The 20,501-nt window shown below is 37.1% G+C and overlaps 1 protein-coding gene across 1 annotated transcript in view; it reads right to left on the minus strand.

Annotated features, from left to right (window-relative positions):
* Positions 1-20,501, minus strand: part of hs2st1b (heparan sulfate 2-O-sulfotransferase 1b) — a 111,341-nt gene that overhangs the window by 31,458 nt on the left and 59,382 nt on the right. The window lies entirely within an intron of this gene.

Genomic DNA, 20,501 nt, shown 5'->3' on the forward strand with positions numbered 1-20,501 from the left:
TAACTAATTCTTTCTTTCTTTCTAATCTATCTTTCTTTCTTTCTTTCTTTCTTTCTAACTAACTAATCCTTTCTTTCTTTCTCTCTCACTAATCCTTTCTTTCTTTCTCACTAATCCTTTCTTTCTTTCAAATCCATCTTTCTTTCTAACTAATTCCTTTATTTCTTTCTTTCTTTCTTTCTAACTAATCCTTTCTTTCTTTCTTCCTTTCTTTCTAATAATCTATCTATCTATGTATCTATGTATCTATGTATCTATCTATCTATCTATCTATCTATCTATCTATCTATCTATCTATCTATCTATCTATCTATCTATCTATCTATCTATCTATCTATCTATCTATCTATCTATCTATCTACCTACCCCCTGTCTTTCTCTACCTTTCTTTTTTGTACTCCTTTACTTCTCTACCTCTGTCTCTTTCTCTACCCCTATATTTCTTTACATCTGTGTCTACATCTCTACCTCTCTTTACCTCTCTAAGTAAACTTGTAGTTTTCTACAATTTTTTGGATCTTGTTTTGCATTTCAGCTTATTAAATGCATTTGAATTAAGCTTTTTTTTCTTTTTTGCTCTGTTTTGCTGTTGTTTGAACTGCAATATTTTTTATTTTTTTTAAGCATTTAAGTTAAGCTTTTGAAGCATTCACACGCATATTCCGCAGGAAATGCAATTTTTCTAGTTATTATTCCGTATTCTTCCGTACGTTTTTCGGTCGCTTTCTTCTCCTCTCTACTTTGTGCTACAAAAACCATTCAAGTATCAAAATGTGCAGCTTTTCAAGGACATGTGTGCTATTACTTTTCTTTTTTATAACCTTTATAATTTTTAAATTATTAAACTTTTTGTGCATATTTTTTAACATGGAAGTCAATGGAGAATTCTTCAAATTCTGTTTTATGCTCCTTCTGCTTTCAAAGCCTACAACTTCTGCATACTTTCAGCTATTTCTGTCATTTAAACTTTAAAATGTTGAGAAATTTGTCAGCTATTAAAGTTGTATTCAACTTTTTGATATCTATTATACTTTTTTCACAATCTCTACTTTAGTCTCATGATGTTTTTCAAGCCGTTTCTGAAATTATAATGGGAGTGAATGAGAGAGACTGTTCAGAGCTAGAGCACGTGCTAGAGTGAGCCAGCTTGAAAACTAATGCTAAAAAATAATTTTTAAATCGCTGGCCTGGCCACAATTTTCACTCTTTGGGCATAAAATTATACTTGAAACGTAGGTATTTTTGTTGTGGTTCCTCTCATGTGTTTAGTAAATCCCTGGGACTTATAGTTTTTTCTCTGTGTCCTTCCAAAGGACAAGAGTGACAGACATTCCTCCATTGGCAGCAATTATAAATTCAGGTCAAACTTTTGTGATCAGAGCAATACAAACCAGTTTTTTAACTTGCCAAAGTGGTCCCTTTTTTTAACTCTATCCACAAAAAAAATACATCACATCGTTCACAAAGGCCTTGTCTCGCTCACGGTCAGGTCATTTCGCCAATACAACCTATAGTTTTGTCTCTATTGAGGTTTGTTCGAGGCCAAGTATCAGCAATTTTGGCCTCTGTCTAAATAGGAAAGCTGATTGCACAGGTGATGCTGATTAGCAAAGATCAAAGGGAGACACACATAATTGGTCCTGTGTTCTGATTGGTGGACAGTCACTCAGCTCTTTTCTGAAGGATACTACAAGTTTTTGTTGCATTTATGCCTCTACTTCTCCTGTTCTCCCTCTCTCTTCCCTCCTCTTCTCCTCCTCCAATCCTCTACTCCTCCTGTCCTCCTATTCTACCCTCCTTTCATAATCTCTTCTCCTTTCTACTCTTCCTTTTATCCTCTTCTATCCATCTGCCTGTCTTAACTATTTGACTTTCTGTGTCCAAATGATCTATCTATCTATGTATAGACTATGTATGTATCTATCTGTCTATCTATCTATCTATCTATCTATCTATCTATCTATCTATCTATCTATCTATCTATCTATCTATCTATCTATCTATCTATCTATCTATCTATCTATCTAATCCATCTATATTTCTAACTAATCTATCTTTCTTTATTCTAGATAATCTATCTTTCTTTCTAACTATACTATGTTTCTTTCTAAATAATCTTTTCTTTCTAGCTATACTATCTATCTTTCTAACTGATCTATCTTTCTTTCTTTCTAAATAATCTTTCTTTCTTTCTAACTATACTATCTGTCTTTCTTTCGAACCAATATATCTTTCCTTCTTTCTTTCTAACTAATCCTTTCTTTATTTCTAACTAATCATTTCTTTCTTTTTTCATCCTTTCAAATCCATCTTTCTTTCTAACTAATTCTTTCTTTCTTTCAAATTCATATTTCTTTCTTACTAATCATTGCTTTCTTTCTTTCTTTCATCTATCTATCATCTATTTTTCTTTCTTTCTTTCTTTTTTCTTTATTTCTAATAATCAATCTATCTTTCTTTCTTTCTTTCTTTCAAATCCATATTTCTTTCTAACTAATCTTTCTTTCTTTCTTTCTTTCTTTCTTTCTATTTCTTTATTTTGAATAATCTATCTATCTATCTATCTATCTATCTATCTATCTATCTATCTATCTATCTATCTATCTATCTATCTATCTATCTATCTATCTATCTATCTATCTATCTATCTATCTATCTATCTATCTTTCTTTCTTTCTACCTAATCCATCTTTCTTTCCTCCTTTCTACCTAATCCTTCTTTCTTTCTTTCTTTCTTTCTTTCTTTCTTTCTTTCTTTCTTTCTTTCTTTCTTTCTTTCTTTCTTTCTTTCTTTCTTTCTTTCTTTCTTTCTTTCTTTCTTTCTTTCTTTCTTTCTTTCTAATAATCCATCTATCTATCTATCTATCTATCTATCTATCTATCTATCAAATCCATCTTTCTTTCTAACTAACTAATCCTTTCTTTCGCACTAATTCTTTCTTTCTTTCAAATCCATCTTTCTTTCTAACTAATTCTTTCTTTCTTTCTAATCCATATTTCTTTCTTTCTTTCTTTCTTTCTAACTAATCCTTTCTTTCTTTCTCACTAATCCTTTCTTTCTTTCTTTCTTTCTTTCTTTTAAATCCATCTTTCTTTCTAACTAATTCTTTTCTTTCTTTCTTTCTTTCTTTCTTTCTTTCTTTCTTTCTTTCTTTCTTTCTAACTAATCCTTTCTTTCTTTCTAATAATCTATCTATCTATGTATCTATGTATCTATCTATCTATCTATCTATCTATCTATCTATCTATCTATCTATCTATCTATCTATCTATCTATCTATCTATCTATCTATCTATCTATCTATCTATCTATCCATCTATCTACAGTCTATCTACAGTCTATCTATCTATCTATCTATCTATCTATCTATCTATCTATCTATCTATCTATCTATCTATCTATCTATCTATCTATCTATCTATCTATCTATCTATCTATCTACCTATCTATCTATCTATCTATCTATCTATCTATCTATCTATCTATCCCCTGTCTTTCTCTACCTTTCTTTTTTGTACTCCTTTACTTCTCTACCTCTGTCTCTTTCTCTACCCCTATATTTATTTACCTCTGTGTCTACATCTCTACCTCTCTTTACCTCTCTAAGTAAACTTGAAGTTTTCTACAATTTTTTGGATCTTGTTTTGCATTGCAGCTTATTAAATGCATTTGAATTAAGCTTTTTTTTTCCTTTTTTGCTCTGTTTTGCTGTTGTTTGAACTGCAATATTTTTTTTTAAGCATTTAAGTTAAGCTTTTGAAGCATTCACACGCATATTCCGCAGGAAATGCAATTTTTCTAGTTATTCTTTTTATTCTGGACACTTTTTTGGCACGCTACTCCTCCCGCAGCTTTCGTCACAGACCCATGGGTGAGGTGTCAAATCGACCGGCTCATTTAGGAGAGGTGTGCTATGACTTTTCTAAGAGATCGGGTGTACGATGTTCGCACAGCGGACGAAAAAGCGGCCAAAAAATCCCAATGACTTTCCTATGGGGAATTTTCAAAAATTCTAATCCCAACTGTCACTTTCTCACAGACACAAAAAGGGCCTGAGAGCCCTATTTTGACAGCTATTTCACCCATTAAAACTTTAAAATGTTGAGAAATTTGTCAGCTATTAAAGTTGTATTCAACTTTTTGATATCTATTATACTTTTTTCACAATCTCTACTTTAGTCTCATGATGTTTTTCAAGCCGTTTCTGAAATTATAATGGGAGTGAATGAGAGAGACTGTTCAGAGCTAGAGCACGTGATGTCATAAGCTAGAGTGAGCCAGCTTGAAAACTAATGCTAAAAAACAATTTTTAAATCGCTGGCCTGGCCACAATCTTCACTCTTTGGCCATGAAATTATACTTAAAACGTAGGTATTTTTGTTGTGCTTCCTCTCGTGTGTTTAGTAAATCCCTCGGACTTATAGTTTTTTCTCTGTGTCCTTCCAAACCACAGGAGTGACAGACATTCCTCCATTGGCAGCAATTATAAATTCAGGTCAAACTTTAGTAATCAGAGCATTACAGACCAGTTTTTTAACTTGCCAAAGTGGTCCCTTTTTTCAACTCTATCCACACAAAAAATACATCACAGCGTTCACAAAGGCCTTGTCTCGCTGACGGTCAGGTCATTTCGCTGATACAACCTATAGTTTTGTCTCTAGGGAGGTTTGTTCGAGGCCAAGTATCAGCGATTTTGACTAAACATTGGGGAATTTTCAAAAAATTCAAATCCCAACTGTCACTTTCTCACAGACACAAAAGGGCCTAACAGCCCTGCTGTAGGGCAGACCTCTCTCTCTCCCTAGAAGGATTTAATTTATCAAGCAGCCAGTAAGTAATGGCCTAAAATCTTCATAGCCACACCATAGCAACCGGTTAAAGCACCCTAGCAACCGTGGGCAATAGGCACGAGGCCGCAGGCCTCGTGCCATACTAAATAACTCTATAAAAACTCTATAAAAACTAATTTTAGAGACTAAATAGTAATCATCTGTTAAAAAATACACGCCGACATCACAGCCCCCTGATTGAGGCGTCAAATTTTGCGGATTATTGAGGAGAGGTGTGCTGTGACTTTTCGTAGCGATCGGGGGTACGGTGTTCGCCCCAGGGGCAAATCATTGGGTAAAAAAGTCCCATAGACTTAACATTGACACAAAATTTGTGAGATCATATCTTTTGACCAGAAGGTCATAGAGACTTGGGGTTGGGCTCTTTTGACTCGGTCTATCATGCAGCCAACAAGTAGTGACATAATAACTTCATATTCACGACCTAGCAACCACTTAGGGCAGCCTAGCAACCGTAAAAAACAACATATTCAAGCCATATCTCAGCTACAGAAAATAGAAGAAACATGGATTTTGACTTTTTTGACTTAGACTGTCAACTAGTCTTTAAATATAATCTCATACATGGTATAAGCACACCATAGCAACCATATAGAGTACCCTAGTAACCACCTAAAGACATGAATAAGCCATATCTCAGCTCCACAAAATAGAAGAAACATGGATTTTGACTTTTTTGACTCAGACTGTCAACTAGTCTTTAAATATTATCTCATAAACTGTATAATCACACCATAGCAACCATATAGGGTACCCTAGTAACCATACAAACACATAAATGAGCCATATCTCAGCTGAATAAGCCACATCTCAGCACCAGAACATCGTAGAGACATGGTTGTTGGCTCGTATGCAATCATGTGCCACACTCTAGCAACCGAGCGAGCTTTTTGCCACTGCAAGCACCACTTCACATTTTCGTCTGGAAATGTACATTCTAGTTAAGTTGGCTTGTGAGAGCCAACTTACTGAAATTCTATTTAAACTTATTATTATTATTATTAAGTTGGCTTGTGAGAGCCAACTTACTGAAATTCTATTTAAACTTATTATTATTATTATTATTATTATTATTATTATTCTTTTTCTGAGCGGAAAATTTTCTGACTCTATCTCCTCCTAGAGCTTTTACTCCACATACTCCAAACTCGGCACGGACACTCAAACTGTTCTGACTTAGTGTGCTATATCTTTTCTAACTGATCAGACTTACGGTTCTCCTAAAAATGACGATCAAAGTCGGAAAAAACTCCCATTGACTCCCATTGAGAAATTCAAACTGCCCAACTGTCAAAATTTCAAATCTAAATACCTTGAAGCCCCAGACTCAATCAAACTGTCATTCTATACACTATATGAGCCATTGAAACTCATTCAAACTAATGAACTCATCAATCTATGACACTTATCTATCTAATCTTAAACTCTTAAACTCACAATAAATTAATAAACTCTAAACTTAAACTCTCTAAGACTAATTTAATCTTATAAACTCTAAACTCATAAACTCTCAATTCATAAACTCATACTCTTATAAACTCTCATAAAACTATTAAACTCATAAATGAATAAACTCTGGACACTTACTCAATTAAACTTATAAACTCTAAACTCATTAACTCTAAATTCACACCATAGCAACCAGTTACAGCACCCTAGCAACCGTAGGCCATAGGCACGAGGCCGCAGGCCTCGTGCAATACTAAATATTGCTGATTTCTTAGAAACTTGTAATGTACCACATTTGAAGAGGCTGACAGGCTCTGTAAGAAAATACCTCACAGTGGGGGAATAGTTGCACCCCTGGGGGGCAGGAGCTGCCCAAAATTGCCCCATTGACTTACATGAAATGGGCCGTCCTACACATTGCATTAGGGTTTTATATTGAACATAGCTCTGGATCACAGTGTCATAGAGACAAGGGGGCGGGCTCATTTTACTCAGACGACCAATCAGTCTCTCAGGATCATTGTGAAGCTATCAAGCCACGCCCTAGCAACCATTTAGAGCACCTTAGCAACAAGTCCCATAGACTTCCATTGAAAGAGATTGAAGGGATATCTCCGGATAGAAGTGTCATAGAAACATGAGGGTGGTCTCATTTGACTATGGGTAGCAAACAGCCAACCATGAATCACCTCAACAATTTCTGGCCACGTCCTAGCAACAATTAACGAGCACCTTAGCAACCAAATTTTAAAGAGGGATATCTTCCATTCTGAATGTCACAGAGTCATGAGAGTTGATTTATATCATTCATAGTGACAAGCAGCATTTGGAGATTCATCACTGGCAGCTGACAAGCCACTCCCTAGCAACTAAACAGAGTACCCTAGCAACCATTAAGCAAGATTTATATCTCTGCATCAGAACAACATATAGAGATGGGGATCGGTTTAAATCATTCATACTGACAAGCTGCCTTTGGAGTTTCATGATTGGCAGCTGTCAAGCCAATCCCTAGCAACCAAACAGAGTACCCTAGCAACCATTTTTTAACAGCTATATCTCAAAATCAGAAAATTGTATCGCGATGGGGGTTGGGTCTTTTGACTCATGCTAGCACACAGGACTTTCAATATGCTAAACATGCTAGCTGTGAATAGCTAAATGCTAATATGGATACTTTATAGTAACCATATGTGAACACTACCAACCAAGTAGCAATACCATAGCAACCACCCAGGACACCCTAGCAACCGCCTAGCAACACCATAGCAACCTCCCAGAACACCCTAGCAACCGCCTAGCAACACCATAGCAACCACCCAGAACACCCTAGCAACTGCCTAGCAACACCCTAGCAACCACCCAGAACACCCTAGCAACCGCCTAGCAACACCATAGCAACCTCTCAGAACACCCTAGCAACCGCCTAGCAACACCATAGCAACCACCCAGAACACCCTAGCAACCGCCTAGCAACACCCTAGCAACCACCAAGAACACCCTAACAACCACCTAGCAACACCATAGCAACCACCCAAAACACCCTAGCAACTGCCTAGCAACACCCTAGCAACCACCCAGAACACCCTAGCAACTGCCTAGCAACACCATAGCAACCTCCCAGAACACCCTAGCAACCGCCTAGCAACACCATAGCAACCACCCAGAACACCCTAGCAACTGCCTAGCAACACCCTAGCAACCACCAAGAACACCCTAACAACCACCTAGCAACACCATAGCAACCACCCAGAATACCCTAGCATCTATCTATCTATCTATCTATCTATCTATCTATCTATCTATCTATCTATCTAACTCCATCTGTCTCTTTCTAACTCTATCTATCTATCTCTCTAACTCTATCTATCTATGTATCTATCTCTCTAACTCTATCTGTCTCTTTCTAACTCTATCTATCTATCTATCTCTCTAACTCTATCTATCTATCTATCTATCTATCTATCTATCTATCTATCTATCTATCTATCTATCTATCTATCTATCTATCTATCTATCTATCTTTAAACTAAGTTAAACTTAATTTAAACTTTAGACTAATTTAAACTTCAAACTACTTTAAACTTCTTCAAACTACTTTAAACTTCTTCAAACTTTCTGTTCCAAACTTTCACAAGCCAACTTAAAGTTTGTCTCGACGAACTTTTCAATCTAGTTATTATTATTATTATTCTTTTTCTGAGCGGAAAATTTTCTGACTCTATCTCCTCCTAGAGCTTTTACTCCACATACTCCAAACTCGGCACGGACACTCAAACTGTTCTGACTTAGTGTGCTATATCTTTTCTAACTGATCAGACTTACGGTTCTCCTAAAAATGACGATCAAAGTCGGAAAAAACTCCCATTGACTCCCATTGAGAAATTCAAACTGCCCAACTGTCAAAATTTCAAATCTAAATACCTTGAAGCCCCAGACTCAATCAAACTGTCATTCTATACACTATATGAGCCATTGAAACTCATTCAAACTAATGAACTCATCAATCTATGACACTTATCTATCTAATCTTAAACTCTTAAACTCACAATAAATTAATAAACTCTAAACTTAAACTCTCTAAGACTAATTTAATCTTATAAACTCTAAACTCATAAACTCTCAATTCATAAATTCATACTCTTATAAACTCTCATAAAACTATTAAACTCATAAATGAATAAACTCTGGACACTTACTCAATTAAACTTATAAACTCTAAACTCATTAACTCTAAATTCACACCATAGCAACCAGTTACAGCACCCTAGCAACCGTAGGCCATAGGCACGAGGCCGCAGGCCTCGTGCAATACTAAATATTGCTGATTTCTTAGAAACTTGTAATGTACCACATTTGAAGAGGCTGACAGGCTCTGTAAGAAAATACCTCACAGTGGGGGAATAGTTGCACCCCTGGGGGGCAGGAGCTGCCCAAAATTGCCCCATTGACTTACATGAAATGGGCCGTCCTACACATTGCATTAGGGTTTTATATTGAACATAGCTCTGGATCACAGTGTCATAGAGACAAGGGGGCGGGCTCATTTTACTCAGACGACCAATCAGTCTCTCAGGATCATTGTGAAGCTATCAAGCCATCGAGCTATCGAGCACCTTAGCAACCAAATTTTAAAGAGGGATATCTTCCATTCTGAATGTCACAGAGTCATGAGAGTTGATTTATATCATTCATAGTGACAAGCAGCATTTGGAGATTCATCACTGGCAGCTGACAAGCCACTCCCTAGCAACTAAACAGAGTACCCTAGCAACCATTAAGCAAGATTTATATCTCTGCATCAGAACAACATATAGAGATGGGGATCGGTTTAAATCATTCATACTGACAAGCTGCCTTTGGAGTTTCATGATTGGCAGCTGTCAAGCCAATCCCTAGCAACCAAACAGAGTACCCTAGCAACCATTTTTTAACAGCTATATCTCAAAATCAGAAAATTGTATCGCGATGGGGGTTGGGTCTTTTGACTCATGCTAGCACACAGGACTTTCAATATGCTAAACATGCTAGCTGTGAATAGCTAAATGCTAATATGGATACTTTATAGTAACCATATGTGAACACTACCAACCAAGTAGCAATACCATAGCAACCACCCAGGACACCCTAGCAACCGCCTAGCAACACCATAGCAACCTCCCAGAACACCCTAGCAACCGCCTAGCAACACCATAGCAACCACCCAGAACACCCTAGCAACTGCCTAGCAACACCCTAGCAACCACCCAGAACACCCTAGCAACCGCCTAGCAACACCATAGCAACCTCTCAGAACACCCTAGCAACCGCCTAGCAACACCATAGCAACCACCCAGAACACCCTAGCAACCGCCTAGCAACACCCTAGCAACCACCAAGAACACCCTAACAACCACCTAGCAACACCATAGCAACCACCCAAAACACCCTAGCAACTGCCTAGCAACACCCTAGCAACCACCCAGAACACCCTAGCAACTGCCTAGCAACACCATAGCAACCTCCCAGAACACCCTAGCAACCGCCTAGCAACACCATAGCAACCACCCAGAACACCCTAGCAACTGCCTAGCAACACCCTAGCAACCACCAAGAACACCCTAACAACCACCTAGCAACACCATAGCAACCACCCAGAATACCCTAGCATCTATCTATCTATCTATCTATCTATCTATCTATCTATCTATCTATCTATCTATCTAACTCCATCTGTCTCTTTCTAACTCTATCTATCTATCTCTCTAACTCTATCTATCTATGTATCTATCTCTCTAACTCTATCTGTCTCTTTCTAACTCTATCTATCTATCTATCTCTCTAACTCTATCTATCTATCTATCTATCTATCTATCTATCTATCTATCTATCTATCTATCTATCTATCTATCTATCTTTAAACTAAGTTAAACTTAATTTAAACTTTAGACTAATTTAAACTTCAAACTACTTTAAACTTCTTCAAACTACTTTAAACTTCTTCAAACTTTCTGTTCCAAACTTTCACAAGCCAACTTAAAGTTTGTCTCGACGAACTTTTCAATCTAGTTATTATTATTCTTCTTACTCAAAATTTTCTGACTCTAACTCCTCCTAGAGCTTTGACTCTACAAACTCCAAACTCGGGTCAGACCTTCAGACTGTTCTGACTTAGTGTGCTATATCTTTTTAGACTGATTCGACTTTCAGATTTCTTAAAAATTAATATTAAAAATCATAAAAATCCCATTGACTTTCATTGCAGCATGGTCAAATTGAGCCAAGACTACGGTGGCCCAATAGCGTACAACAAAAACTCAAATCTAAATTCCCTGAAGCCCTAGACTCAATTAAACTACCATTCTATATGTACTAATGAACTATCTATCTATCTATCTATCTATCTATCTATCTATCTATCTATCTATCTATCTATCTATCTATCTATCTATCTATCTATCTATCTATCTATCTATCTATCTATCTATCTATCTATCTATCTATCCATCTTTCTTTCTAACAAATCTATCCATCTTTCTTTCTAACAAATCTATCCATCTTTCTTTCTAACAAATCTATCCATCTTTCTTTCTAACTAATCTATCCATCTTTCTTTCTACCTAATCTATCCATCTTTCTTTCTACCTAATCTATCCATCTTTCTTTCTACCTAATCTATCCATCTTTCTTTCTACCTAATCTATCCATCTTTCTTTCTACCTAATCTATCCATCTTTCTTTCTACCTAACTAATCTATCCATCTTCCTTTCGGCAACACTTGATCCATTAATACTAATGCCTAATGTTTATTTTCATCTATTCTATATCTTTTTTTTTTATTACATATACTGCGTTCACACCACTTGTCCTATTGGTAGTATAAATGCTCCTATTGTCCTCCTCATTTGTAAGTTGCTTTGGATAAAAGTCTGCTAAATGATTAATTGTACACCAAGCAGGGAAACAGCTAGTTTATTTTACTGTAACCTTTGTCCTTTTCTCCACATGCTTCTTCTCTGTGGTGTCTGCATATCTTTCCTCCTCTAATTAGTACTTCTTTCTTGATGTGAATGATTCTAGTATACATACACCAATTTAATGTTCGAAATAGTCTTTTTACCTCCAGGCCAGAATGTGTGACACCCTCTAGGACCTTGCTTGCCGATTCTCTTTGTGACCATTGGACCAAGCTCATTGCTGCAGAGAGGTAATGGCAAAATATCTATCTAATCTGAGCCAGTATCAATGCCTCCTCTCCTTCTCCTCCTGTTGAAATCACTTACTATCAAAAGAAGGTTATTAGCACTTTGGACACCCGCAAATTCTTCACATTGTTCTCCTTTCTCCTTTGTCTTCCCACTAACAATCTGACTGCTGATGACTTTGCCACATCACTGATAAGGTAATGACCATCAGCAACCAGTTCTGTACATCACACATCCACAACCAACCTCCACCTTTCTTACATCTGTCCTCTCACAGAGACTGGTGTCGCTATATTATTTAATTTCAGCTGTCCTACAACCTACAGACTATCCCTTGCACATATTGACTAAACAGGTCAAATTAGCCAGAGAGTGCAATTCCAAAATAGTGCCGATGGGAGTGAAAAGTTCTGTGTGTGATCTACCGACGACACACAAATTAAAGGGATAGTTGACTTTGAAATTAATTTTTGGTATGTTTTATCTTAGCTCAAGGGCATCCAAGATGTAGGCATCTTTGTTTCCACAGTAGTTTCAATTTTGATATTTTTCATTCAAACCGTTGTTATTTATCAGTCATATAATGCAGGTTTAGGGGGTCCACCCTCGGTTTACCTCTTAAGAGCATGCACAGAGAAGTCCAAATTAAACATGATTGAATGACTCGTAAATGCAAGTACACGTTGATGGCCTAAGACACGAAACGAGCGGTTGAAACTGCGACTTACTTTCACTTTGATTTGCGGTAGATTGCGGCGCGCTTGATAGGCGCTCAGCTGCTCATCTGAGGTGATGCGTGTCGCAGTAGCCGTCATATCTGACTAAAATAACATGACATATGGCCTATAACACGCTCTCACACGTTTATTTTTTAGCATTTTTGGGAGTAGTAGTAACATTTACATATGTGGTTTCAACAACCAGATGCATGTCCAGTTTCGTCTGGAATGTGGCCAAGACTACCTTCTGATGTGGTTTGAGTGATCGGAGTTTCGGAGGGCATTTACACCTGGTCTTTTCAAGATCGGATACAGAAAACGTATGAAGTGATTTCAGAGCATCCTTTAACTGAATTAATGTTAATGTTTGATAAATGAACCTATATGGGTAACTATTTACAATAACCATTATATGCATTCATCAGATATTTCATCCCTCTCTATTTATTTGTATTGTAAGAAAAAGAGCTTCCCGAACACTACAAAATAATTCATTTTGTGTTGCATAGAAGAAAAGTAGATCAAATGGGTTTAGAATTACACAAGAAAACTTTATGGGAAAAAAAACAACAACAACAACCACAAAAAAAAAAAAACTGATTAAGTTATTATTTCGTGCTGTTTAGGGTTAAATAATAAAATAAAATAATTATGATTACTCTCATTATTTATAATAATATGAACATTCCAGTGTTAAATCTTGTATAAAACATATTTAGGCCTAATTACAAACTACCTGCGAGGTTATTTATTTGGGTATAGCACACGCCTTTGGTAGAATTCAAATGAGCCATTTTAATCTAGATTAATCTAGATTAATTTCAAAATGAATCTAGATTAATCTAGATTAAAAAATTAATCTATGCCCACCTCTGATATATATATATATATATATTATATATGTTTTAATTACATCAGATAACATTGTAAGCAGTCATATGTTACAATGTTCCCCACATATGGGGCATGTTGTCACATTTCACTTCCATTATTTTGGGGTAAAAAGAGTAAAAAGTATAAACTGTAACAAGGCCGCATAATTGTACTAGACATGTGTGAAATTATTGTGGGGGGGAATAAATACTTTGAATCCCAAGTGGATTTACACAAAGTGAGAAAGTCTAAACGTGTCAGGTTGTGCCCTGTAGCTTGAAGTCTGGGAAAACAATATATCAAATGCTCGAAAGTTGAACAACTGTTGTTCATGGTTATGGAAGCCTTGGCTAAGAAATCTTCCATCATTACAGTCTACATTTAGGCCTTATTGTGATTCTGGCATTCTGATCCATCAGCAGGCTATTGCTTATTAAGTTGGCTTGAGAAAGCCAACTTACTGAAATCCTATTTAAACTTATTATTAGTGGTGCTTGCAAAGCAACACTATTGTTATCCTGCATACTTATTAGTGTGAATGCTTCAAGCATTCACACTCTTGAAATCCAAATCTTTCTTCTTATTATTATTATTCCGTATTCTTCCGTACGTTTTTCGGTCGCTTTCTTCTCCTCTCTACTTTGTGCTACAAAAACCATTCAAGTATCAAAATGTGCAGCTTTTCAAGGACATGTGTGCTATTACTTTTCTTTTTTATAACCTTTATAATTTTTAAATTATTAAACTTTTTGTGCATATTTTTTAACATGGAAGTCAATGGAGAATTCTTCAAATTCTGTTTTATGCTCCTTCTGCTTTCAAAGCCTACAACTTCTGCATACTTTCAGCTATTTCTGTCATTTAAACTTTAAAATGTTGAGAAATTTGTAAGCTATTAAAGTTGTATTCAACTTTTTGATATCTATTATACTTTTTTCACAATCTCTACTTTAGTCTCATGATGTTTTTCAACCCGTTTCTGAAATTATAATGGGAGTGAATGAGAGAGACTGTTCAGAGCTAGAGCACGTGCTAGAGTGAGCCAGCTTGAAACCTAATGCTAAAAAATAATTTTTAAATCGCTGGCCTGGCCACAATTTTCACTCTTTGGGCATAAAATTATACTTGAAACGTAGGTATTTTTGTTGTGGTTCCTCTCATGTGTTTAGTAAATCCCTGGGACTTATAGTTTTTTCACTGTGTCCTTCCAAAGGACAAGAGTGACAGACATTCCTCCATTGGCAGCAATTATAAATTCAGGTCAAACTTTTGTGATTAGAGCAATACAAACCAGTTTTTTAACTTGCCAAAGTGGTCCCTTTTTTTAACTCTATCCACAAAAAAAATACATCACATCGTTCACAAAGGCCTTGTCTCGCTCACGGTCAGGTCATTTCGCCAATACAACCTATAGTTTTGTCTCTATTGAGGTTTGTTCGAGGCCAAGTATCAGCAATTTTGGCCTCTGTCTAAATAGGAAAGCTGATTGCACAGGTGATGCTGATTAGCAAAGATCAAAGGGAGACACACATAATTGGTCCTGTGTTCTGATTGGTGGACAGTCACTCAGCTCTTTTCTGAAGGATACTACAAGTTTTTGTTGCATTTATGCTTCTACTTCTCCTGTTCTCCCTCTCTCTTCCCTCCTCTTCTCCTCCTCCAATCCTCTACTCCTCCTGTCCTCCTATTCTATCCTCCTTTCATAATCTCTTCTCCTTTCTACTCTTCCTTTTATCCTCTTCTATCCATCTGCCTGTCTTAACTATTTGACTTTCTGTGTCCAAATGATCTATCTATCTATGTATAGACTATGTATGTATCTATCTGTGTATCTATCTATCTATCTATCTATCTATCTATCTATCTATCTATCTATCTATCTATCTATCTATCTATCTATCTATCTATCTATCTATCTATCTATCTATCTATCTATCTATCTATCTATCTATCTATCTATCTAACTAATCCATATTTCTAATTAATCTATCTTTCTTTCTTTCTAGATAATCTATCTTTCTTTCTTTCTAACTATACTATCTTTCTTTCTAAATAATCTTTTCTTTCTAGCTATACTATCTATCTTTCTAACTGATCTATCTTTCTTTCTTTCTAACTAATCTTTCTTTCTTTCTAACTATACTATCTGTCTTTCTTTCTAACCAATATATCTTTCCTTCTTTCTTTCTAACTAATCCTTTCTTTATTTCTAACTAATCCTTTCTTTCTTTTTTTATCCTTTCAAATCCATCTTTCTTTCTAACTAATTCTTTCTTTCTTTCTTTCTTTCTTTCTTTCTTTCTTTCTTTCTTTCTTTGAAATTCATATTTCTTTCTTACTAATCATTGCTTTCTTTCTTTCTTTCTTTCTTTCTTTCATCTATCTATCATCTATTTTTCTTTCTTTCTTTCTTTTTTCTTTATTTCTAATAATCTTTCTTTCTTTCTTTCTTTCTTTCTTTCTTTCTTTCTTTCTTTCTTTCTTTCTTTCTTTCTTTCTTTCTTTCTACCTAATCTTTCTTTCTTTCTTTCTTTCTTTCTTTCTTTCTTTCTTTCTACCTAATTCATCTTTCTTTCTTTCTTTCTTTCTTTCTTTCTTTCTTTCTTTCTTTCTTTCTTTCTTTCTTTCTTTCTTTCTTTCTTTCTTTCTTTCTTTCTTTCTTTCTTTCTTTCTTTCTACCTAATCCATCCATCTTTCTTTCTTTCTTTCTTTTTCTTTATTTCTAATAATATATCTTTCTTTCTCTATCTATCTATGTCTTTTTTTCCTTCTACCTAATCCATCTTTCTTTCTTTCTTTCTTTCTTTCTTTCTTTCTTTCTTTGCATTTCAGCTTATTAAATGCATTTGAATTAAGCCTTTTTTCTTTTTTGCACTGTTTTGCATTTGTTTGTGCATTTCAGTTAAGCTTTTGAAGCATTCACACGCATATTCCGCAGGAAATGCAATTTTTCTAGTTATTATTCTTTTTATTCTGGACACTTTTTTGGCACGCTACTCCTCCCGCAGCTTTCGTCACAGACCCATGGGTGAGGTGTCAAATCGACCGGCTCATTTAGGAGAGGTGTGCTATGACTTTTCTAAGAGATCGGGTGTACGATGTTCGCACAGCGGACGAAAAAGCGGCCAAAAAATCCCAATGACTTTCCTATGGGGAATTTTCAAAAATTCTAATCCCAACTGTCACTTTCTCACAGACACAAAAAGGGCCTGAGAGCCCTATTTTGACAGCTATTTCACCCATTAAAACTTTAAAATGTTGAGAAATTTGTCAGCTATTAAAGTTGTATTCAACTTTTTGATATCTATTATACTTTTTTCACAATCTCTACTTTAGTCTCATGATGTTTTTCAAGCCGTTTCTGAAATTATAATGGGAGTGAATGAGAGAGACTGTTCAGAGCTAGAGCACGTGATGTCATAAGCTAGAGTGAGCCAGCTTGAAAACTAATGCTAAAAAACAATTTTTAAATCGCTGGCCTGGCCACAATCTTCACTCTTTGGCCATGAAATTATACTTAAAACGTAGGTATTTTTGTTGTGCTTCCTCTCGTGTGTTTAGTAAATCCCTCGGACTTATAGTTTTTTCTCTGTGTCCTTCCAAACCACAGGAGTGACAGACATTCCTCCATTGGCAGCAATTATAAATTCAGGTCAAACTTTAGTAATCAGAGCATTACAGACCAGTTTTTTAACTTGCCAAAGTGGTCCCTTTTTTCAACTCTATCCACACAAAAAATACATCACAGCGTTCACAAAGGCCTTGTCTCGCTGACGGTCAGGTCATTTCGCTGATACAACCTATAGTTTTGTCTCTAGGGAGGTTTGTTCGAGGCCAAGTATCAGCGATTTTGACTAAACATTGGGGAATTTTCAAAAAATTCAAATCCCAACTGTCACTTTCTCACAGACACAAAAGGGCCTAACAGCCCTGCTGTAGGGCAGACCTCTCTCTCTCCCTAGAAGGATTTAATTTATCAAGCAGCCAGTAAGTAATGGCCTAAAATCTTCATAGCCACACCATAGCAACCGGTTAAAGCACCCTAGCAACCGTGGGCAATAGGCACGAGGCCGCAGGCCTCGTGCCATACTAAATAACTCTATAAAAACTCTATAAAAACTAATTTTAGAGACTAAATAGTAATCATCTGTTAAAAAATACACGCCGACATCACAGCCCCCTGATTGAGGCGTCAAATTTTGCGGATTATTGAGGAGAGGTGTGCTGTGACTTTTCGTAGCGATCGGGGGTACGGTGTTCGCCCCAGGGGCAAATCATTGGGTAAAAAAGTCCCATAGACTTAACATTGACACAAAATTTGTGAGATCATATCTTTTGACCAGAAGGTCATAGAGACTTGGGGTTGGGCTCTTTTGACTCGGTCTATCATGCAGCCAACAAGTAGTGACATAATAACTTCATATTCACGACCTAGCAACCACTTAGGGCAGCCTAGCAACCGTAAAAAACAACATATTCAAGCCATATCTCAGCTACAGAAAATAGAAGAAACATGGATTTTGACTTTTTTGACTTAGACTGTCAACTAGTCTTTAAATATAATCTCATACATGGTATAAGCACACCATAGCAACCATATAGAGTACCCTAGTAACCACCTAAAGACATGAATAAGCCATATCTCAGCTCCACAAAATAGAAGAAACATGGATTTTGACTTTTTTGACTCAGACTGTCAACTAGTCTTTAAATATTATCTCATAAACTGTATAATCACACCATAGCAACCATATAGGGTACCCTAGTAACCATACAAACACATAAATGAGCCATATCTCAGCTGAATAAGCCACATCTCAGCACCAGAACATCGTAGAGACATGGTTGTTGGCTCGTATGCAATCATGTGCCACACTCTAGCAACCGAGCGAGCTTTTTGCCACTGCAAGCACCACTTCACATTTTCGTCTGGAAATGTACATTCTAGTTCTTCTTCTTATTATTCCGTACAAATTTTGACGCGCTACTCCTCCCGCAGTTTTTGTCACAGACCCATGAATGAGGTGTCAAAACGTGCGGCTTATTCGGGAATGGTGTGCTATGACTTTTCTAAGAGATCGGGGATACGATGTTCGCCCCAGGGGCGAAAAACCAGCCGAAAAATCCCATAGACTTAACATTGCGTCAAACTTTGACGAATCGTAGCTCAAAACGAGGATGTCGCAGAAACGTGTAATTTACCACATTTGAAGAGGCTGGCAGCCTCTGTAAGAACATACCTCACAATGGGGTAAAAGTTGCACCCCTGGGGTACAGGAGGGGCCCAAAGTTGCCCCATTGACTTACTATGGTGAAGGACGTCCCATCAAATGCATGTGTTTTTCCTACTATGGTAAATTGCATAGGGATTTTGTATTGAACATAGCTCTGGATCACAGTGTCATAGAGACAAGGGGGCGGGCTCATTTTACTCAGACGACCAATCAGTCTCTCAAGATCATTGTGAAGCTATTAAGCCACGCCCTAGCAACCATTTAGCACACCTTAGCAACAACTCCCATAGACTTCCATTAAAAAAGATCAAAGGGATATCTCAGGATATAAGTGTCATAGAAACATAAGGGTGGGCTCGTTTGATTTGGGCCAGCAAACAGCCAATCCTGAATCACCTCAACACTTACTGGCCACGCCCTAGCAACCATTATCGAGGACCTTAGCAACCAAATTTCAAAGAGGGATATCTTCCATTCTGAATGTCACAGAGGCATGGTAGTTGTATTATATCAATCAAACTGACAAGCAGCCTTTGGAGATTCATGATTGGCAGCTGCCAAGCCACTCCCTAGCAACCAAACAGAGTACCCTAGCAACCATTTTACAAGAACTACATCTCTACATCAGAACATCGTATAGAGATGGGGGTTGGTTTATATCATTCATACTGACAAGCAGCCTTTGGAGTTTCATGATTGGCAGCTGCCAAGCCACTCCCTAGCAACCAAAAACAGTACCCTAGCAACCATTTTGTAAGACCTATATCTCTGCACCAAAACATCGTATAGAGATGGGGGTTGGTTTATACATTCACATTGACTTTTGAGGTTCATGATTGGCAGCTGCCAAGCCACTCCCTAGCAACCAAACAGAGTACCCTAGCAACCATTTTGCAAGACCTATATCTCTGCATCAAAACATCGTATAGAGATGGGGGTTGCCTCTTTTTACTCATGCTAGCAAACAGGACTTGCTACATGTTAAGCATGCTAGCAGTGAATAGCTACATGCTAATATTGATTAGCTAAGTGTTAAATCATGCCATGAACATTATACAAACTCTATAGTAACCATATGTGAACACTACTAACCACCTAGTAACACCATAGCAACCACCCAGAAGACCCTAGCAACCACCTAGCAACACCATAGCAACCACCCAGAACACCCTAGCAACCGCCTAGCAACACCCTAGCAACCGCCTAGCAACCATCCAGAACACCTTAGCAACACCCTAGCAACCACCTAGCAACACCCAAGAAACCACCAAGAACACCCTAGCAACCACCTAGCAACACCTTAGCAACCACCCAGAATACCCTAGCAACCACCTAGCAACACCATAGCAACCACCCAGAACACCCTAGCAACACCCTAGCAACCATCCAGAATACCTTAGCAACACCCTAGCAACCGCCTAGCAACACCCTAGCAACCACCTAGAACATTCTAGCAACCACCTAGCAACACCCTAGCAACAACCCAGGACATCCTAGCAACCACCCAGAACACCATAGCAACCACCTAGCAACCACCCAGAACACCCTAGCAACCGCCTAGCAACACCCTAGCAACCACCCAGAACACCCTAGCAACCACCCAGAACACCCTAGCAACCGAGCGAGCTTTTTGCCACTGCAAGCACCACTTCACATTTTCCTCTGGAAATGTACATTCTAGTTATCTTTA

Source organism: Pimephales promelas, chromosome 8, assembly GCF_988280905.1.
Source record: "Pimephales promelas chromosome 8, fPimPro1.hap1.1, whole genome shotgun sequence".
Lineage (NCBI taxonomy): Eukaryota > Metazoa > Chordata > Actinopteri > Cypriniformes > Leuciscidae > Pimephales > Pimephales promelas.